At 43.8% G+C, this 23,598-nt stretch overlaps 1 protein-coding gene across 2 annotated transcripts in view; it reads right to left on the bottom strand.

Annotated features, from left to right (window-relative positions):
• The window catches only part of NEXMIF (neurite extension and migration factor), a 207,942-nt gene extending 189,794 nt beyond the window's left edge, over positions 1-18,148 (bottom strand). For both annotated transcript variants that reach the window (XM_083423392.1, XM_083423393.1), the window contains exon 1: positions 17,211-18,148. The gene's annotated coding sequence lies outside the window, so the exon portion shown is untranslated. The remainder of the gene's footprint in view (positions 1-17,210) is intronic.
• Between the last annotated feature and the right edge of the window lie 5,450 nt (positions 18,149-23,598).

Below are 23,598 nucleotides of genomic sequence, written 5' to 3'. Positions count from 1 at the left end.
CCAATTTGGAGAGACATTTCTAGTCATGTAGACATAGAATCATAGAACTGTAGAGTTGGAAGGGTCATCTAGTCCAACCCTGTACAATGCTGGAATCTCATCTAAAACATTCATTGCAGATGGCCATCCAACCTCTGCTTAAAAACCTCCAGGAAAGGACAGTTCACCACCTCTCATGGGAATCAGTTGCACTGTCAAACAGCTCTTACTGTCAGAAAGTTCTTCCTGGTGTTTAGTCGGAATCACCATTCTTGTAACTTGAAGCCATTGGTTTGTGTCCTACCCTCTGCAAAAGAAGAAAATAAGCTTGTTCCCTCATCCATGTGACAGCCCTTGAGATATCTGAGGGTGGACATAATATCTCCTCTCAGTCTCCTCTTTTCCAGCCCAAACATACCCAACTCCCTCAAAACCTTCTCATAATGCTTGGTTTCCAGACCCTTTATCATCTTGGTCTCCCCATCCTCTACATATGTTCCAACTTGTCAATATCCTTCTTAAAGTATGGCGCCCATAACTGGACACAAGATTCAAGGTGTGGTCTGACCAAGGCAGAACAGAGCGGGACTATTACTTCCCTTGATCTGGACACTAGACTTCTGTTGATGCAGCATTAGAATAGAATAGAGTCAGTTTTTTGGGGGGGTGTTGTTTGTTTGTTTGTTTCCTGCTGCTGCTGCTGCTGCATCACACTATTGACACTATTGATGTTCAGCTTGTGGTCCACCAAGACCCCTAGATCCTTTCCATATGTACTACTGGCAAGCCAGGTGTCCCCCATGTTATATTTGTGAAGCTGGATCCTTCCTGAGTGGGTGGACCAAGGTTCTGACTCAGTATAAAGCAGCTTCCTATGTTCCTAACTGGGGCACCTAGTGCAGTGCTGCCTGCTCCAACTGGCAGCTGCGTTCCAGAAACCCCCTCCACCCAAGATCCCAATGACACAGACCTTCTACATGCAATACATGGGCTCTGCAAGAGCTCTGCTAATGAACGACAACCTTTGTGTTCTATAATTGCAAAATCTTTATTGCCAAGTGGCACCAGTTTAATTACTAGAGAGTAGCTCTGCATAAAGAGAGAGAGAAGCAGGAAAAGCACACCTGGGAAAGTGCCAGGATCGTACTGGCACACAGTTCTACACATATTGTAATGCATCTGCTGCCCCTGTCCCAAAGTGCTGCCCTGTTTACTCCCATTCAACAGCACATTTGTGACCTGCACATACAGAAGGCCGATGACTGGGAATGTCCTTTCCCACTTGCACAGCAAAAATCTAGCACAGGTTTTCAGGCATGAAACAAATGCTTTGCACATTAAAAAAACATAATGTACTCAGAAAGCAACCACTAGTCTGGGGCAACTCTGTAAACTGCAGTTTACCAGCTGCAGTTCTTTGGTTTGCAACTTTTATCGTATTAGTAAATAAGATTCCTGCCCCTTACTTAAATCTACACAAACATACAGATGGGGGGAAATATTATACAGGTAACTCGCAAGCTGCACATGTTTTAACTTGTGCACATTCAGATTTACGCACTTGGGAAAATAAAATTAAAGGGAGGGGCAGAAAGGGGGCGAGCATCTGGGAAAAAAGACTTTGGCAATCCCACCTGTCATTGAACCCTGTGTGTTTTGACCATATGCTGCTATTTGACTTCACACACTATCCAAAGAACATAACCCCTGTGTAAGTTGAGAGTCACCTGTACACTAATAGGAAACCCATTCTCCAGGTGTAGATCATTACAAAGTTGAAAAACAACAACAGTTGTGCACAAGAAAGAAGTATCAGGGGTTCAGGGAAACACCCAAATTTACAGATGTTTAGAAGGGGGGACATAAAGAGGGAGAGCTCCCAAAATAGCTTAGTGAGGAATATGCATGCTCAGGGGGTACAGAATACTATGAGGAAAACAGAAAATGAGGTGGGGTGAGAACGGAATGAAATATCACGAGGAAGGGAAAGACTGGCAGCCCACACAGCAGTATTCAGCGCTGCAACATTTAGTTGCTGTCCCTACCTCCCCTCTCTCTTTCAGAGAGAAAGAATGAAATGTACGTCATATCAAACCAAAAAATTGTTGCTTAGCCAAGAGCCATCATCAGAATGAGATGTACGAAGTATCAAATTCAGAACTACCACAAGGAAATTTGACTCACGAGCAGCTTTTAGAAATTCCTACCAAACAACACAGTAATGTCTCTTTGCTGCTCAGAAGTGCCCTTAAAAAAAAACGCTTTCACAGAATATTCTTTAAGAAATGGGATCACAGACAAAAACCTTGAGTGAAATACATGCAGGGGTACAGAAGTTCTCATCAGAATGTCCTGGAAACTCTTTGAGAGGGTCGGCAGGCTAATGTTCCGAAGGACAGAGACAAAAGGGCAAGAAAGGAGAATAAAGAGACACAAAAATGAAGGCTTAAAATGGAGAGATGAGGTCCAGTCAGGGAGTGGGAGTAGGACGTGGTTCACACTGAAGACCCAGCCTCTCAACTTGCCAGAATGAAGCAATTCCATACTGTTTGATTTATTTGAAATTCTTTCATCTTTTTGAGCCCTGATCTGGGGGAAAGACAGGATATAAATAAATAAATGATTTACTTCATAAAAATTATACACCAATTAGGTTTTTTTAAAAAAAAATTTAATCTAGCAGTTTACAAAAAAGATAAAGCAATAAAATGACCAATAAGAGAGAGAAAAACAATAATTTAAGATTTTTTTAACAGCTAAATTAAAAAAATAGACAGTACAGATTTAAACTCGCAGCAACTTTCTAGGCTTCTGGGTAGGCTTGTCTAAACAAGATTGTTTTTAGCAGGCACCAAAAAGAGTACAATGAAGGTGTCTTCCTGATATCAGTAGGCAGGTAGTTCCAAGGTATAGGGCTGCCACAAGTTCTTACAAGTGTGGCATGAGTATTGTTACACATCACCCCAATCTCTGAAAGGTGAGAGATTCCAGGGCTCTGGGCACTCACTCACTCAAAGTTCATTTTTCCTTTGGAAAATGAGGCACAGTGGGGACTGTGATGTCTTTGGGATATATGGTATTTACACATATATACAACTGGAGCCTACAATGGAGGGCTTCACAGCATTAACAACCCAAGAGGGTCTTGCTTCCCCCAGAGCTACAGCCCTGGATCCAAACAGAAATCCAACATGGCTCTCTGACCCTCTGCTCCAGTTTGCTGCATATTACAGAGTGCAACTGTTTTCCTCCAGCCGGCATCATCTCTAGCTGCAATATGAAACTCTCCACTCTGCTTTGTCTCTGCTAACTATCTAAGAAGCTCAGGGTGGGACTCCACCCATTTGCTGGCTGGCACAGATATTTTGCTTTGCCATCCATGTTTGTGGCCATCACTCCCTGCTGTAGGAGTCAATCCCATAATTTAAATAGACACTGTGAAGAAGTCTTTCCTGAATCTTCCAATATTCAACTTCTTCAGATGCCCATGAGTTTGTGTTATTGGGAGGGAGCTCTTCTCCATGCCATGCATAATTTTTGAACTTCTAGCGCGTCCCCTCTTTCTCACCTTTTCTTTAAGCCAAAAGGTCCTGAATGCTGCCACCTTTCTTCATGGGGGAGTTGTTCCATTCCCTTTATCATTTTGGTTGCCCCTTTCTGAATCTTTTCCAACTCTACCATAAGCTTTTACAGGTGAGGTGACCAGACCTGTATTCCAAGTGCCACAGATTTGTATAACAGCACCATGACACTGGCAGTTTTATTTTCAGTTCCTTTCCTGGTAATCCCTGATCACCTGCTCAGATCAGGGCCAGGCAGAGCACTGGAAGGGGATGGAGCCTCCCACTCCTATATAAACACTCAATGTGAGCTGTTTCATTGCTGAAGCAACAGATCTCTTCCAACTCCTAGATCTGGTGAGGCCGACATGCTTATAATAACCCCATGGTGCACTAACGAAAACATAACTGGGACTACCAGAAGCCACAGTGCTTTGCAATGCAAGTAAACTAAAGCAATTGGTTTCTGAGGAAGCCCTATTATATATTATTTCTGGGCCAAAGATCCCACCTCCTCAAAAAATAAAGCATAGAACAAATGAAATAGTATCCAGTTGTGTCTTAGGTTATCAGCAAAGACAGATATGCTAGCAGGCATGAAATTGAAGTTAGCAACACAATTTCTGCAAAAGCTCTTAAGTAGTAGATACGATATGCAAAGCTCCATTTCTGACACCCTGAAACGTGAAATAATCAGTTTCTTCAAGACTGTTATATTTACACTGTTCAAAGATAGCTCATCTTGCTATTCAGCTGAACTGCAAAATAACTTTAGCAAATATTCTTAAGAATGTGGTTTTCACAACTATGCTGTGGAGAAACCTGGGATTCCTTGGCTACTTACTGGGGGTTCCTCAGGCCGCTCTGAAAGGCTATGCTCAATTTGAATATAACTCCTAACCAGAGACTGGAGAAAACTGTGACCCTCCCTTTGTTGTTAGGACTCCAACTCCCATTAGCCAACATGTCTAATGTCAGGGATAAAGGGAGTTGTAGTCCAGCAACATCTGGAGGTCCCCCACAGATTGTATCCCTGCTGTTGCATAGTTTAACTATGAACTACTTTATCCAGCCCTCAAACTCTCCCCAGACCAGTGCCCCTGCTTCACCCACAAGTGTTTCCCTGCCATTTCGGAACTGTAATCATGCCTTTTACTTTTGTAGATGGAAGACAGAGAGAGGGTGTATATGTAGAAATTAGCCTCCTGCCCAAAGTTGAAAATTATACTTGTTGCTCCAGACATATCTGCTGTCACTGGCATGTGGCCCTTAGAAGGTCAGCCAGAAGGGTATGTGGCCCTTAGTCTTGCAAATGTTATCCACCCCTGTTTAGAGTCATGTCCAAGCCAGTCCCACATCCCTGCCATAATCAGTTGGGATTGGATGAGAACCATCAAACTGAAGCTCAACCCAAACACAATTAATAGGTTGTTCCTCTGTCCAGATGAGTAGTGTTTAACTGGGGTGGGGTGGGGCTAACTCCCCCTAAAGCTGGGTGGGCAATCTTTTTGGACTTCCTTTCTTTTTTACTACAACCTCAAGATTTACCGGGACGTGGATGGCACTGTGGGTTAAACCACAGAGCCTAGGACTTGCCAATCAGAAGGTCGGTGGTTCGAATCCCCGCAACGGGGTGAGCTCCCGTTGCTCGGTCCCTGCTCCTGCCAACCTAGCAGTTCAAAAGCACTTCAAAGTGCAAGTAGATAAATAGGTACCACTCCAGCGGGAAAGTAAACAGCGTTTCCGTGTGCTGCTCTGGTTTGCCAGAAGCGGCTTAGTCATGCTGGCCACATGACCCAGAAGCTGTACGCTGGCTCCCTCGGCCAATAAAGCGAAATGAGCGCCGCAACCCCAGAGTCGGTCACGACTGGACCTAATGGTCAGGGGTCCCTTTATCTTTACCAAGATTTACCAACCAGAGCCAGGGCAAGGAAACACAGGTCACACCAGACCATACACTTAAAGCATGGCTTCCTCCTCTCTCACAAACATGATTTCCAGCACCCTTAACAAACTACAGTTCCAAAGATTATTTAGGGGAATGCCATGCACATTAAATTATGTGACCACAGCTAAAATTAAATAGCAGGGTGCCCCTAAGCACGTTCTGAGCAGAGGAATCTGTTTTCAGAACCAAAACTGAATGGAGCTCATAGTTTCTCCCACAAAAAAGGAGAAATCATTTTTTTGCTGCTGTTGTTAAAAGAAACCCTGACCAGTCCTGCAAACCACCTACCATAGATAGAGATCTACCAGCAGATCCTGAGCTATCTTCTACCCAACCCTGAACTGAATGATTAAGTTCTCAGCTTCAGAGTACTCTTGAATCCAAGACAGATACTCAAGGTGCAGGTGGTCTCAGTGTCACAGAGTGCCTTTGACCTGTGTAGCCCAGCTATGCCCCTTTATAACCAAATAACCTGGTTTCTGTGGCCCATGCTCAGGTAAATATCCTGTTTATCCAGTGCTGCCTTGGAAAACAGGGCAGAAACTTCAGGTGTGCAAAATGTGGCAACAAGGCTACTAACAGAAAGCATCCATCATGCACATATCACATTGGTCCTTCACTGGCATTCAGTTTGCTTCCAGGCTGACTTTAACCTATACAGCTTGGTACACCCCTGTACCTAATGAAACGCCTCTTCCTATGAGTTCCTAATGGAGCCCCAAGATAATCTACACAGGACCTCCTCAGGGTGCGCCTTCCTTCTGAAGGTAGCAATAAAAGAGAGGGCTTCCTCAGTCATTCCTACCCCCTGTTACATAGACTTCATACAGGTTTCTGCCATACAACCAACAAGGCAATTGGGATCTTTCATAGGTGTGATTATTGTTGTGGCCACTCTCTGCTGTATACTTCCATGCAGGAATTCCTACACCAGCCTTTGCCAACCTGGTGTCTTCCATATGTTAGGACCACAACACCCATCAGCTCAGACTGAGCACATGGGAGTCATAGTCCAAAATTTAGAGGGCACCAAGTTGGTGAAGGCTAGCCTACCCATAGATCAACAGCAATTGAATATTCATACATTTTACTATGCACACTGTATTCTGGGCAGCTTTCAACAGTTTTTCAAAAGATATAACCCAACAAAAATTAAGAAGCAAAATTATGGCATTTCTCTCAGTTCCCTTGAAAAAAATATGACCTGCACTCAGCTAAGCTGTCATACAGTCTGCAGAAAATCCTTTGTTTTCTGGTCTTTTGTCATCTCATCTTGGCCTTCTGATCTCTGTCCAGTACCCTGATGCCAAAACCAGTCACCTCTCACCTCCCTGCACTGTGCTGCAGCCTTCAATAACCTCCAGAGGAGCTTACAATCTAGGTTTTGACACAAGAGAAACAGGGGCAAGGACCTATTCTATTGCATTAAGAACAAAAACACCTGCTGGATCAGGCCAATGGCCCATCTAGGCCAGCATCCTGATCTCAGTGGCCAACTAGATGCCTGTGGGAAACCTGCAAGCACAAGACTACTCTGCCCTCCTGTGGCTTCCAACAACTGGAAGGTAAAGCACCATGTGCACAGATGGTGCTGGATAAAAGAATAATACCTTTTTAAAGAAGAAGAAGAGAAGGCAGCAGATTAAGCCAACCTAAAAACACAGGAGTTCACCACAGATTCCGCAGCTGTAATTCCAAATGAAAAGGAGCACATGGACACTGCCGACTTGCTCCCTCCTATAGGTTAGTCATGGCTCCCTGCACTGTTCTCCTCCAACAGGTTAGCCACCAAACAGCTAACTTGGTGAAAGGCACCGGGAATTAAAACAGTGTGGGGTATTGTTAGGGAGTGTTGGAGCAGGGAATTCCAAATTCCTACTCAGCCACGAAAGCCCACTGGAGTTACTTGAGCCAGTCACTTCATCTCAGCCTAACCTACCATACAGGGCTGTTTGGGAGGATAAAACAGAGAGTGCAAGAACCATGTCAGGAACATTACATCAACCCTAGACCACGACCAATCTCATATATATATATATATATATATAGTTGCCATATTTCAAAAAGTGAACATCAGGACATAAAAGTTGTTGAGCATTTTTTGCAAAATTGCAAAAAAATGAAGTTGCCATACATCCCAGACATTTTTGCAATTTCCAACTCCAGTATTCCAGCTATGTCTGGGAAGTTCAGTGCATTCTAAAAAGCACTGTTAAGAAGTATGATCCACACTTAGTGTATAAAATCAAAGGGCAACTCACTGCAACTCGGGTATACTGTGCTGTCTTGATCTTCTTGGAGGAAGGGGTGGGATGTAATATAAATGTAGTAAATAAAGCACTAATGGTGGAGCTGAACAGGACCTTACAGAGTGAAGATAACACATGCAACAAGCCCTCCATCACAGGTACTGTCCATGCCAACTACAAAAAACGTTTTTGCAAATTAATCCTCATCTTCCACACAAACAAGCATCCATCAAACATCATCAGCAATCCATCTATTGATATCCAGACAGTGTCACACCTAGTCCTGGCCAGGCATCAGATACTGGCTGACCTTTGGGTCTCTTCCAACTCTACAATTCTATGGAGTTCACAGAGGTCAAAATAGACAGCCCACAGACTTTGATGAGTGGGCAAGTTCCCCTGAAATCTCTGTTGGTGTTGAGACCTGCTGAAGAACCCTTGGAGCTGGCAGAGGAGGAGGCAGACTCATTTCCCAGTCCTCAAGAACGCCAGTACCAAAAGGTTCAAGTCCAGGCCAAAAAACAGCAACATAACATACTTCTATGGTCCCAGAGTAGTCACCCCACTGATAAGCAATATCTAGAATTGGTTTGGGGAGCCTTTGGCCTTCCACATATTGCTGAACTACAACTCCCATCAACCCTAGCCACTGATGATGTTGCTGGGGTAGGTGGTAGTTGTACTAGTTGTAGTGTACTAGTTTACTCATAGTTTGCAGCACAGTCTAATTGTTCTTGACACAAAATGCCTTTTACTTATGGTCACCGATCTAAGCAATAGACGTTACTATACATCATTTCATATCTGTAACAAATTGTAATAACTTTGAGGCAACTTAGTTGATATATTCAGGAACATTTATCTGCTTATTGTTGTTTTATTTTCAGTTTTATGTAGCTGCTGCGTGTCATATGCTTTAATGTAAACAAGGTAAAGGTACCCCTGCCCGTACAGGCCAGTCTTGCCAGACTCTAGGGTTGTGCGCTCATCTCACTCTATAGGCCAGGAGCCAGCGCTGTCCGCAGACACTTCCGGGTCACGTGGCCAGCATGACAAGCTGCATCTGGTGAGCCAGCGCAGCACATGGAACGCCGTTTACCTTCCCGCTGGTAAGCGGTCCCTATTTATCTACTTGCACCCGAAGGTGCTTTCGAACTGCTAGGTTGGCAGGCGCTGGGACTGAGTGACGGGAGCGCACCCCGCCGCGGGGATTCGAACCGCCGACCTTTCGATCGGCAAGTCCTAGGCGCTGAGGCTTTTACCCACAGTGCCACCCGCGTCCCTAATGTAAACAAAGATATATCTAAATGCAACCACGTTAAATAACTTAGAGATGAAAATGAATAAAAATGATGTTACCAAATAAAAAACACAGCACCTTAAACTGGGGCCAGAAACAAACAGGCAGCCAATACAACTGATGCAGACCACGTGCAGTATGGTTTGAGCCCCTGGCTCCTACAAGTATTCTGACTACCTACATTCTGCACCAAGTTTCTGAACTGTCTTTAAAGGCAGCCTCATGTAAAGCACGTTATGTGAAGCAGCATAAAAACTGCCCTGCTGGATCAGGCCAGTGGCCCATCTAATCCAGCATCCTGTTCTCATAACTGACTGAACAGAGGTCCTAATGGGAAGTCTGGAAGCAGGATTAGAGCACAAGAGCACTTTCCCTTCTGTAACTTCCATTCAGAAACATTTACTGCCTCTAACTGTGAAGACAGGGCATAGCTATCATGCCTTGCAGTGACTGACAGCCTTATCCTCCTCCATGAATTTATACAATCCTATTTTAAAGCCCTCCAAGTTGGTGGCCAGAAAAAACAGCTCTTTTTCTCTGTCCTGAGTCTTACCACATTCAGTTTCACCAGATGAACCAGGTTCTAACACTGAGGAGGAGAAAAACCTCTCTGCTGTCTCCACGCTATACATAACTTTATGAAGCTGTACCATGCTCTCCCCACCACCTTTTACACATCTTTTCCCCCAAACACGCCCAAATGTTGTAACATTTTCTCATTGGGATATTTACTAAAACCACCAAATGCACGCACAAACAGCTTGTTATCTCTACATCCACTGAATGAGGATCAACTGCAAGTAACCTCACAATGATTAGTCTTTCTGAACTCCTGCAACAGCCTAGAAATTATTGTGATAAAACCTTGTCAAGAAACCCCAAAACAGTGCTTTGTTCTCAAAACCTTGCATTGCACAGCAATAAAGTGTTCCAAAAAACACACAATGGGCAGCATATGCCTTTCATGTGGAAGGTCCCAGATTCAATCCCTCTAGTGAACTGGGAAGGGGAGTTAACCAAATAAGTTGCTCTAGTCTGAAGGTCATCAACTTGATGCCCATAGGTGCACATGCACTCACAGAGCCTTGTCTGGTGCCCACATGTTCCCCTCCCTGCTCTGAAACTAAGCTGCATTCTATAGGAGTCAATAGGAAATGTGCTGGGCATTTATTTGTTTTATTTCACCAAATTTATATACCTCTTGATTGTAAAAACAACACAAAAGCACCCTCAAAGCAGTTCACAAAAAGAATAAAACAATGATAGTATCAGGAGAGAGAGAGAAATCAGTTAAAAATGACCTACAACATTCAAGACATTAAAAACCAATAGATGAAGACACATATCAACACTCTATGTACCTGGGTTGGCTTGCCTGAACAAAATGTTTAAAGAAAGAGCTTGAAATAAGACAGCAAAGGTGCCTTCCCTTTGGAAGAGAGTTCCAAAGTGTGAGGGCTGCTAAAAGATTGATTTATTACAAATGCAGAGTGATCACTGTATGGCACCTGTAACAATGCCAGTTCCACAGATGGAAATAGTTGAGTGGGCACATGTGGGGTAGAGCGTTCTTGCAGGTATGTACTTGGTTGCAGTGTGGGTGGTGCCCACAGCATTTTCTCTGGCTTGTAGATGTGCCCATGGGCAAAAAAAGTCTGGCAAACTCTAGTCTCTTGATCATTTTGATTGCCCTTTTCCTACACATTTTCCAGCTATACATGGTTTTCTTTGAAGTATGGAGACCGAAACTGTACACAGTACTCCAAGAGCGGCCACAACATAGATTTGTTCAACAGCGTTATGATAGAGGCAGATTTGTTTTCAATCCCTTTTGTAATGATTCCTAACAGAGAATTTGCCTTCCACAGCTGCCACACTTTCGGTCAACATTTTCATCAAGCTATTCACCATGATCTTGATGAATAGTCATGACAACCAAGATTCCTGGTCAGTCACCTCAAATTCAGACCTCATTAGCAAAATATGTTAAGTTAGGATTCTTTGCCGCAGTGTGCAGCATTTTACACCTGCTTACACTGAATTGCATGTGCCTTTACAATGTCCCATTACAATAATGGACATAACCAACTGAAGTGTCATTGAGTCAAGACTGGAATTCTTGAGATACAGTGGCAATTGACAAACTAGCTAAGGCTGGGGAGGAAATCACACCTATCCACCAATAAAATCTGCATCTATGTAATAACATTAGAAGCAGCCTTATACAGAGTCAGGCCAATGGTCCATGCAGCTCAGTACTGCCTAAACTGCCTGGCACCCATTCTACAAAATTTCAGATAGAAGGCAATCTCAGCCATACCTGGAGATGCTGGGGACTGAACCTGGATCCTTCTGCATGCAAGGCAGGTGCTCTGCCACTGAGTTACAGCTCTTCAGGGAGGAAGCACATGTCCAGATGCATCCCCAAAGCGCATAGCTAGCCCTTAAGGGACAGTGCAATGCCATCCAGAAACATTTGTACACCTCCATGCATATCAGTGACCCGCAGCACTTCCTCCACTTTGTATTGGTTTAATTGCAGCTTGTTTGCCCTCACCCACACCAAAATGCCTCCGTACACCTGCTCAGGGTTTCTGCCACCCGCTTGGGATCGGAAGATGGAAAGCACAACCAGACACTTCTCACTAAACAGAGGTGCAAAGTTCGGCCCAAGAGAAGTTAGTATATGTGGCTTTAATTGTGCAAACTCGTACTCCCAAGAGCTCTTGTTCTTCTCATCTCCCAAATGCTGCAGCTACGGTTCTGCCTCCTATCCCCCCCCCTTTCCCCCCAATGGTTCTCTTCTCTATCCTTTCATAACTGTGTGCGGTGAAGGAGGACTAAATGGTGTAGCCCTTGCAGTGAAAGAGGGCTAGAAAAAGGACCAGTGAAGAAAATGGTTCGCTCAGTGTTCTGTAGTGTCCAAAGATGTTCATGGTTTCCATGCAATGAGATACCTGAAAATGTTTGTTTGTTTTTGGCGAGACTTTCATATACGGCATGGAGAAGATGCACGAAAGATTGAACAAGCTTGTTTCCTGCTGCTCCAGAGGGTAGGACCCAAACAAATGGATTCACGCTACAAGAAAGGACAATTCGATTAAACATTAGTAAGGACTTTGTGACAGTGAGAGCAGTTCAGTAGTAGGATGGAGCCTCCATCACTGGGGTTTTAAAAGAGAGGTTTATCAGGGATTCTTTAGTTGTGATTCCTGCATTGCAGGGGTTTAGATGTCACTTGGGGTCTCTTCCAACTCTACAATCCTAATAAGTCTACAGAGAATGACTTTTCGATATTTTGCATACATAAATGGGATTAGATTTTTATTTTTAAAAAATCATGAAGGTTTAGAGACAGCTCCCACTGCAGCATCTATCCCCAAAACTTCACCTTCAGTAAACAAGAACTGATTATCACCTTTTGAAAATTTGACTATATTGTGAATGCTAAACCCCTTTTGAAATGCCTGGCACCACATACATGGTTACCTTCCAGATGAAAATAGGTACCACGTTAGATTGAGCTGCTTCCCAGTATTCCTTTAGTCGTATTGTCTAAAGCCATGAATGGGCTGTAAATTGCAATTGCTAATCAGCAATGGCATTCTGATTGCTTCACACACCAATTTTAAGGTCTTTAAACTGCTGCCACCAACTCACCTGAAGTGCAGACCCAAAAACGATAGGCAATATGAGGGGGAGTTAGTTTTGTGGAGCCTCCAAGTCTTCTGCTTCTTCATAGTTACAGAAATTTTCCTTGAGGCATTGATAGATTTTGGATCAGATTATGCCCAACAAGTGTTCAGGAAGGAATACAAAAAGGCACTTGGGAGTAAGGGAAGCAGATCAAAATTTAACAAATATGGAACAACGGATATTGTATTTCCAAGAAAGTAGGATCAGCTACATTCTGCAAAGATTTTAAAATCTGAGCCTGCAGCCCTAACTGAAATTACCTGGGAGTAAGCCCCATTGAATCCAATAGGACTTACTGCTTAATAGCCATGGTCTTCATTACCTTCTCTTAGATACAAATGAATTTCAAGAAAGGGCAATGGACATTTGCAGCTTGCCCGAATAAGAGGATGAAAAATTTAAATCCTCTGGTTAAAAGAAATCCTTCTACTGAATGCTCTCATTCCAATAAAATTCTACGTATGAAACATGCACCACGGCAATTAAAGCAGAATATAGTTCAAGATCCTATTGGCATGGACAATATCGTGAATAAAATGTTCTGAGCAGCATCAATAATGAAAAGTCACACAACAGCCTTTTAAACATAATAAACACTTTGTAAGGAGAGTCCCAAACAAATGGAGAAACAGGCAAACCTCTCTGGTACTATCTCATTTTGGCTAGAAAAAGTACAGTTGAACCGTCTTTGTTGTAAGCCAGATGTATGAAAAGATAATGCGCAACTGACTTGCTCAATGACCATCCTTTGGCTAACGCTTTGAGGATAATTATTCACTGGAACTGCCCCTGCAAGCCAAGAGCCCCAAATACATGTAGCCTTGCACGGCCCATTGCCATTTTCAATGTCAATAATCAAGACACAGACCAATGGAGAATGACTGTCAACATGAATTCTAAAGCACGTGTGTGTGTGTGTGTGTGTGTGTGTGTGTGCGTGTGTGTAGGATAGGCACTCCTTTCTCCAAAGTTAGGATTTGGGGGTAGAAGATTCTAATACAGGTAAGAGAGATTCAGAGTGTGCAAGTTAAGTTTATTCTCTCCTAGAAATGAAACAAAAGCAGTGGTGCATAGCAGATTTATTCACTGAACAGGTTGATTCAACAGAGACGCAGCACGTCAGACCCTACTCATGTGCTTACATAATTGTTGACTATTTAACCAGTCTGTTCTTTTGTCAAATATTTGTTTTTAAAAAGCAGTGCGCTGATGATTGCCATTTTCTGCACTGGCCCATATATTCAGTCCCACTATATTCCAGTAGCTCAAAGTCAAAACTGGATCTTCTCTGGATTTTGTTACTGATAAATAACATAAGAAGAGCCCTGCTGGATCTGGCCAGGGGCCCATCTGATCCAGCATCCTGTTCTTATAGTGGCCAACCAGATGCCTGTGGGAAGTCCACAAGATCCCCCCTTCCCAAACTCCAATACATATATTGTGTGAAGAAAATGCCAATTCCACGCCATACATTTAAAGCATTATGATAACACTTTAAAGAGTCATGGCTTCCTACAAATAATCCTGGGAGCTGTAGTTTGCTAAAGGTTGAGTATGGCATAGCTCCCATGCAGCTAACCCCCCCCCATCAAGTAAATATATAAAAAATACTTAACTAACTGACCGATCACGTCACAGATAGCTCAATTCTCTCCCCCCCCCCGCCAACATAAATACTGGCTACGCCCATGGTGCTGAGAGACGTTAGGAGACCCATTCCCCTCAAAAAGATACATTTCCCACAATCCCTGTGAAGAGGGGTTGATTGTTAAAGCACTCTGAAAACTGTAGCTCTAGGAACCTAAGAACAAGTTTCTTCTAATAAAGCATTACCTGGACACCACAGTCAGGCCTTTGCCAACCAGGGGCCCTCCAAATGTTTTGGACTCCCACCAGCACCTGCTAGCACAGTGGCTTGTACTGTTTGTAGTCCAAACCACATGGGGAAAACACCAGGTTCAGAAAGGCTACCTTTTAGGCAAGGATAACTCGTCGGAACGCAATCCATTGAATGGTTTCAGAACCTTTTGATGGAAAACAAACAGAAGTCACTCCCTCGGTAGGATAGGTATTTTACATGCATCACATACTCCAAGCCCATAGAAAAGAGTAAGCTACAAAACATAAAATACCACCTGCCCCCCCCCCACCAAATATGTATAGTTCACTTACTAGCAATCAGGCTGGATCACACAAACACACACACAGTTGGCTAGGTGACTACTACAAGGCAACACTGAAGTTCTGTCAATAGGTGCCTAAATAACATAGGAAGTTGCCTTTTACCAAGTCATCCCCTTGGTCCATCTTGCTCGGTACTGTCCACCCTGACTGGCAGCAGCTATCCGTGGTTTCAGGCAGAAGCCATTCTCAACTGTGCCTAGAGATGCCAGGGCTTGAACATGGCACCTTCTGCAGGCAGAGCGGATGCTCTGCCACCAAAGCAAGGGTTTTTGTAGTTAGGAAGGGAACGTGGCTATGGAGAAAAGCTAGCAGGGCACTGGGGAAAGGGGTGGAAAAAGCTATAAAAAGAAAAGTGAAACATGACCACAGAACGAGTCCCCCCCCCCACACACACACACCAAAAAAATATCACACACATATCTTCTGGCTCTCCGCACAGTTCTTCAATTAATGTGAACATACAGAATTCGCTGGGAGCAGAAAGAAATATCTTCAGTAGGAACTACATTTATCTAGGTGGCACTTAAGACAATGTCTGTGAACCCTTTACTGCATCATTAAGCTTCTGCAGAGCTGCTCTGACATACTGTTATCATATCACCTGCAATTAGTACTGTATAGTTAATAAAACAACCACCACCAGAAGTCCATGATCAATATTCACACAGGTGAAATGCACTTTGCAAGCCAAAGCCCTCTTCTTGTGTGGCACATGTGCACAAGCAGTCAATAAATTTAGGCATCAAACTAAAGAACGTGAAGGATAAAAGCCCAATTTCCAATTTCTCACTGGACAGATGGTTAATTATATTCATAGCTGTGTTTCTCACTTGGGAAGAGTTTCAGATAGTCAACCAGCATTGTCCAATTACCCTGTTTAATATGGGAAGTGACAATAAACTTTAATGTTTTTAGGGTCTTCTGGCCATTCCTTGGTCACTACACCCCCCCTAAAGTAATTCTCTCCCTCATTAAAACCTTATCTGCAGTAAACAAGAAGCACAGAGTCATGTGCTGGCCAGTGTGTAAAAAAAATAAGATGGCAAGGAAGGATCACTTAGTGACCTCTTTCCTTTTCATAATGTGGAGCAGTTCTCAGTTGCTACCTAAAGCAAATTGCTGACCAACAGAGGAGCAACCCCTGCAATAGGGAAATCCACTTCCAGCCCCCTCCCTGCACTGAACACACACAGTGCTTTAATTCAAAAATTTAGCAGAACACTAAATTCCTAAGCATGAACCATGAAATAAATAATCACACCCCTGGCGAAGAACCATCTGATAAACATTTTTCTCTGCACACAAATAAAGTGGGCATTATCCTTCTCAAGAAATGGCTTAAAATGCTGCTGCATTTAACTTTTGAAAGCCCACAGGATGTCAAGAAGGAGGCATCTTGAAATCTTTAATTCAGGGGCCTATAATTTCATCCCCAAATCAGCAGATTCCATGCATCCACGCACAGAGAAACATCCAATTTGGAGCACTCATTCACTTTTTAGCAAGCCAACATATTCAATGCCATGCATACACACACACACATGCACACACAGTCTCTCTCTTTTTCTACCCTCTCCCCACCCAGGGGACCATACATTAAAATAGCTGCTAATTAATTATGGTAACCTCTGGCCCCTGCATTCCACAGAAAACCAGCAAGGAGGATTCAGGTTTTAAAGCAGCCCGCATTTAACAAAGGGGGGGAGGATATGTGATTTTGATTCTATTCTCTTCCCCCCTTCTTTTTTGACAGATTTTCTAAAAAGGGATGTATGAACTTAAAACACCATGCGCTCCCCCACCATCTTCGCACGCTCCCCCCTCCTTTCCTTTCAACCCTTTACAATCCCCCTCGCGCTCACCGCCCTGGATCGGAGGTATTTTGATTGGCACAATTTATGCTTCAATTCTGGCGGACACCCCCCACCCAGCAACCCAGACCTGCAGGCTCTCTCCTAAGACAGAGAGAGCGAGAGAAAGCAAAGCCATTCCTAGCCATCATCTGCCCCCACAAACACGCGCGCGCGCGCGCATCCCTGCAGCTTATTTGGCCTCCTCTCCGTATTAAAAAAAGAGAGCCGAGGTGGGGGGCCCTCCCTCGAAGGATTGCAGTGCTCGGGCTGCCTGCATCAGCGCTCCCCCTCCCCTCCTTCCTGGTCTGATGCAGCTGCAGCGCCAAGCAAGCCTTAGAGAAGAGCCGCCGCTGTCCCCGCCGGATTCGCACAAAAGGGTCTACCCACCCTGAGTAGGCGACGCCTTGATACGAGAATGGGGAAGGGGGAAAAAAAGCTTACCTTGGAGCGAAGGAGGCGGAGAGGCCTGCCCGGGCAGGGGCTGCTCCACAGCAGGCGTGAGAGCGAGTCTGTGGTGGCGGCGGCGGCGGCTGCTGCTGCTGCGGCACTCAGGACTGCCGCCGCTTCTCCATGAGCCCGGCGCTCCAGCGCGTGCAGGTGGACGCGCCTTCCTCTCCTGCTGCCTCTGCTGGTGCCTCTGCTGCTGCCGCCGCCGCCGCCGCCACCTACTCCTCCTCTGGGAGGAGAAAAGGATGGAGATGGAGATGATGGAGCCGCCGGCGCGGCTCGTGCGGCACGAGGGTCCCCGCAGTTGTGCCAGCCGGCGCCCGCAAGCTTCGGCCCCGAGCAGCTCCCGCCGGCCGGGCAGGAAGGGGGGCGCGCCTGCTCCTCCTGCCGCTACTACTACTGCCGCCGCCGCCGCCGCTGCCTCCTCCTCCTCCTCGCCGCCGCCGCCTTCCTCCTCCTCCGCGGCTGCTGGGGCTTCCTCGCCTCCTCCGCCTCCCCCACCCGGGTTGCTTTTGCCCATTCAGAAGGTGCCTAATGCGCCGCCGCCGCCGCCGCCGCCGCCGCCGCTGCCATTGTTGCCTCAGCCGCGCCGCTCTCCGTCTCGCTCTCACGGGCAGATGAGGCTTCCCTTCGCCCGCTAGGCAGGCAGAGCCGGCGCTCGCTTTTCTGCCTCTCCCTCTCTCCCCACACCCCCTTAATACTATGAAGTCTCTCTCCTCTCTTCACTCGCAGTCTTTCCTCCTCCTCCTCCTCCACCCCACTGAAAAGCGGCGCGCGCAACGACGCGCGGCCACCTGGCATATAAAGGGCGCGCAACCCCCGGCGCTCTGGAGGCGCGCTTGGAGGAGGCTGCGGCGCAGGCAGCGGTAGCTGCACAACCGAGCGCGCGCCAGCGGCGACCCTGCGCTACCTGCTCTCCGCCGCCGCTCCCGTTTCCCGCGAGCTGCATCGCCGCCGCCGCCACAGGGTATTGATCACAGAGGAGAGCAGAAAGTTCTGAAATTGGAGGGGCCGCTCCTAAGAATGGCCCTTTTCCTCAAAGCCGCTCGAAGCAACGGCAGCGTAAGGCGACGGCCGCAACTACGGCGGCTCTTTCGTCTCCAAGCGCATCTCCTGCCTTACCTCGTATTTATATTAAAATAGGTTTAGGAAGCTATCTCGCTCGTGCCAAGTTAGGACACTCGTTCATCTAGATCAGCGTTACCTGCGCTTACTGCAGAGCCTGTGTGGTGCAGGGGTTAGAGTGCTGGACTATGATTTTGAGGGGCCGGGGTTCAATCCCCACACGGACATGAAGGTCACTGGGTGACCTTGGGCCAGTCACTCGCTCCCAGTCTAACCTACCTCGCAGGGTTCTTGTGAGGATAAAATTTGGGGAGAGGAGGACCAAGTACATCTCCACCAGCAAGGTGGTATTTCTATAAATAAGGTAAATAAATAAGTGGAAGAAGCTCTCCAGGGAGATGGGGCAGGGAAATGAAACTAGGACCTTCTGCTTACAAAGCAAATGATATACTCTTTGCCACATACATTAGAGCCAGTTTTATGTATCTTTTCTGTCTTTAGACTACAAAAAAAATAAATCTTCATACACGTACTTCATGCTCAGGTGCCACAAGACTCAACACTAGCATGACTACCCTTTGGAACTTTTGCAATACCTAACCTATCCTTATGACAAGCCTATAAAGGAGATCAGTGCAGTCTCCACGTTGCTCCTAAAGTTGGAGGTATGAGGGAGGAGCCAAGCATTTTAAAGCTCCGCTTACTGAGATTTGAATAAGGGACTTTTCTGATTTACAGGCTAAAGGAAGATACTATCCATGAAGTCAGACCAGTGGCCCTTCTAGCCCAGCACTGTCTTTACAACCTTCCCCAAGCTGGTGCCCTTCAAATGTTTTGGGCCACAACTCTCATCAGCTCCACCCAGAGCATCACAGGACATCAGGTTGGGAATGATGCACATTCATGTGTGTATGTATTTTATGTATTTTATTGTGGCTATATCCCACCTTTTCCTCCAAGAAGCTCAAGGTGGCATACACGGTCTCCCCTTCCTCATTTAATTCTCATAACAACCCTGTGAAGTGGGTTAAGCAGAGAGGCAGTGACTGTCACACGGTCACCCAGTGAGTTTTATGGCCAAGTGGAGATTTGAACCCTGGTCTCTCAGGTCTTCACCAGCACACTAACTACTACACCACATTCTTCTCCAGACATACCAGGAGAGGTCAGGGATTGAACCTGGGGGCTCTTCTGCATGCCAGACTGCTGTAAAGTAGAGGTAGCTACCATGCAGATGTTGTGGCCAAAACTCCCATTCCCCGACCCCCCATCCATTGGTTGGGGCTGATAGTTTTAGTCCACAACATCTGGAAGGCACCAAGTTGTTATCTTTGTCCCCCTAGACTTGTATATACCATTTTGATCTGGTAACAGTATTTGAACTTTACCTGTGTGGCAGAAGGCAATTTACCATTTTAAAAACCTACATATCAACAAAATTAATTTTAAAAATCACTAAAATCTTGTAAAGTCATAATAAAAAAAGAACACTTCCATTTGAAAGGAGGAAGTAAAGTAGATTGGGTTGATCTGCTCTATAGTACATATGAAGCTGTGTCCACCCAATGTATAATTAAGCAAAAGGCTTGTTCCTTTACCTGATACAGCACTAATATCTTATTAACGCATATAGCTGTGGCATCATAATAATGGCAGTATGTGCAGAATCCACACCTCTCATTCAAAACAGGGATTGTAGTCCCATACCTGCTTTCCACTGCCAAATTGCAGATTTTAGAATCTCAAAATAAAGAGAACACTACAAACATGCACAGAATGCCCCTTGTATCCGGGCCCTTTCCAAATAATGAGGAAAGGGAGAAACTGCTGGATAGGATGGCAGAATTTAATCTGTGTAACTGATACTTCAGTCAGCTAAACCTCTGAGTAATTAATGAATGGAGGCAAATTTAAATCATGGCAGGGAACTCTACACAAGTAACAACCCGTGTTATAAGATACATATATGATATACCTATTGCATAATATCGATAAATTCTAGTGGAAGCAGAATTTTAGGTGGTTTGTCTCATTATTCTTCATCTGATATGTTGGGACTCACTACCAGGCCACTACTGTCTCATCCAAGTTGGATCACAATAACAGCATAAGGCTTAGAATTAGGCAGCACAAAATAACTTCCCCCAAGACAGCCATAGAAACATGATAGGAGCAGAATAAAATAGCACCACCACTTAGAGTCAGCAGCCCATTAAAACAGCAGGACGCATGTGCACTCAGAGTCCACTTGAACATTTATGGGCAAAGGCTTGCCTAATCTTGCTTCGAAGTATTACCCTGGTGGCGGGACACTAGCATCTTCTCCCTGAAGGCCTCCTCCAAAGATTCTTTTGCCTCCCTCAGCTTCTCAGGTTCAGCTGCCTTGGACTCAAGGGACTGAATTTGTTCCATGGTATCCACCAAACAACAATTGTCCAGCAGTCATAAGGTGTGATAGGCCCCACAACCCTTTGTTTTTGTAACTTCATTGGGTTTAGGATATAACTCAGTAACATGTAATATAAATAAAATAATTAAATAGGTTCCTTCAGATATTAATAGATGGGAGTCAGTACACCTTGCCCTTTGGGGAAGGGTGAAATCTCCCAAAATGAATATTATTCCCAAATTAATCTATATTCTGAGGGGAATTCCAGTTCAAATATCTGGACAATATTTCCAAAAAATAAATTATTTGACTCCAAAAATATCTTTACAAAAAAATGCAACTACAAATTAATGAAGGAGGATTCAGTATTATGAATCTGGAGCTTTTAGAATGTGTGTGTGTATATGTGTATGTGTATATGTATATGTCCTCTGGTTGGATGGACAGTATTAGGATCAAATATAGTAGAACTTGGGAGCCTCTCAAAACTTTTTTTTTCAGAAAGATATGGAATATAATGTCCAATAAAGAATAAATTCAATCAAATTCTCTATGCTAAATTTACTTCATGAAGAAACCCAACTTCAGAAATTGGAAAAATATGGTAACATGGAAAAATTGGATGGAAACTGGCATACTGACTTTGAATCAACTGATAGATGAGGAAGATTAATTTTACACGTATGCTGTTTTAAGCAATAAATACCATCTATCGGATGGAGCCCAATGGCAATATTTGCAGCTGTGACACTTGTTAACAACTTTGTTTGGACTGACAGCTTTTACAGCTTCTGGAATACCAGAGATATTAGAACAATTGATCAGATCCTTTGAAACAAAAAGGCTATTTTTTTTTAGCTATTTGTTATCAATAAATCAATCCAATATGAAGATTTTAAGAAATGGGTGGAACAAAAAATTGGAGGTTCATATATTACCTAAACTGTGGAAAGTATTTTAGCTTCCATAGTAAATGTGACTATGGATCTTAAAGTATGATTTATACAACAGAAAATAATATTTAGAATTTACTGGCTATCATTACATTTATATAGATAAGGACTGTCTAAGACAGCATTCTGTTGGAGATGTTAAAAGGATAATGCTTCTTTGAAGCACATGTTTTTTACAATGTCCAATGCTTACTAAGTTTTGGGAGAAAGTATTGGATTGTATAAGCATGACTGCAGAAAACAGTTTAAATTTTCAGAGGAAAATATTCTCTTGAATTATGTGCCTACTATACAGAATTTGACAACTAGACAACATAGATGGATTTTTTTGTGCTCTTACTGTGTCCAAATGACTGATATTGATGCACTGGAAAGATAATTTTAAAGGGGGATTTGACTTAGCTGACCCCACCCAACCTGGAGACAGCAACTTTTATTGTGTGAGTCAATAATGAATACTGAGTAAGAAGAGGATCTGGGCAAACTGAATTCCTTTGATAATGCAAAGGTCTATCCCCCTGTGCACCTCCCTTCATATGCACTTTTCAGTGTGCAACATATTTAAAACTCAAATAAAAAAACTAAGTTTTAAAATAGAACTGAGTCTCCATCTAAGCTTAAAAATTGCATATTAAGCCTAAAACTTTTGGCTTATAAGCTGGTTTCTCCCACTGGTTAGGTCTACGTTGTTGTCCTTGTCACATTAAAATGGAGTCATAGGATGAAAGTACATCTTCTACCCATTTTCAAAAACTAGGTTCCTGGTTGAAGTAAATTTAGATAAGCCACTCAAACAGCACAAAGTAAGGAAAATAAATTAAATGCATAGGGCTTACTTTCTTTTCAAAAGGTGCTGAACTCACCTGTTTGCTGAACTGTTTGCCATGAGAAATACTTCATGAATTTGGACTTCTCTCATGCTGGTAGGACTGTCTGGAAATCTAGGGGTGGGCACACCTGCCAATTTAGGTTTATCTCAGTATCTCATTTTTCCAATCTTAAATTGCAGTTTGCTGCAATTCCACCACTGCCCTGAAGGAACCCTCATGAAAATTTGTAGCGTATTTGTGTGTAGTTTGTCTATGACACAGATTTTTGCAAGCAATTCCACCCAATATATTTGATTTTTCTGTTATTCTTACTAATTCATGGCACTTTTATGCTCATTTTTTTTCTGGAGAACTGCATCACAAAATTCAGAGAAATGTGACTTTTTAAGGATAACAACTTTTCTGTTTGTGTATTGTTTGCATATGTTAGGGGAAAGTGTTCATTTAAAAAGCATGTATTAGTGAAAATGATATATGCAGAAATGCATTATATTAGTGAATATTACATACAAAAATTAGGAGAAATAAACACCAAGGGCTCATCCAGACTTGCGTTTTGCCCCACACTTTGCAGGCACAGGTCCTCACTTTAAAGTGTCGTGTCTGAGTGCTCTTTTTTCCCCTCCCAGTGTTGTACTGCCCTATCAAAACAAACGACAATTCGATTTTTCATTGGATTGTTGTTTTCTTAAAAAAAGAAAAATAATAGACTGGTGTGGAAACATGACAGAAATGGAAACTCAGATATAACATTAGAGCAGTGATGGGGTAAACAAGCTGTGGGAGTTAACTCTGATGTAAAAATAACAATGTATTATGTAAGATGAAATGAAATATGAACAAAACAGTCCTTCTAGAGGTATGGTCTCCATTTGTTTTATGACATCTGGAAAGTTCAGTATGGTTTTGATATGTTGTTAAGTTTTGATAAGTTTTTTCTTTCTTTCTATTAATGTATGATCATAGTTGTTTCCTTTAAAAGTAACCCTCTGTTCTGAGACAAAGATGTATATTGTATCCATCTTTATTGTAATTGTTTGTAAATGCCTATAGCTAAAAGTATTGTAGAATTTAAAAGAATACCACAATTCACTATGGCCTGCACCACATTAAGAACACATCCCTTTAAGGCACCTTCAGAAGCC

This window comes from Podarcis tiliguerta, assembly GCF_965153285.1.
Source record: "Podarcis tiliguerta genome assembly, chromosome: Z".
Lineage (NCBI taxonomy): Eukaryota > Metazoa > Chordata > Lepidosauria > Squamata > Lacertidae > Podarcis > Podarcis tiliguerta.
This window is presented reverse-complemented; position numbering and strand designations above follow the sequence as displayed.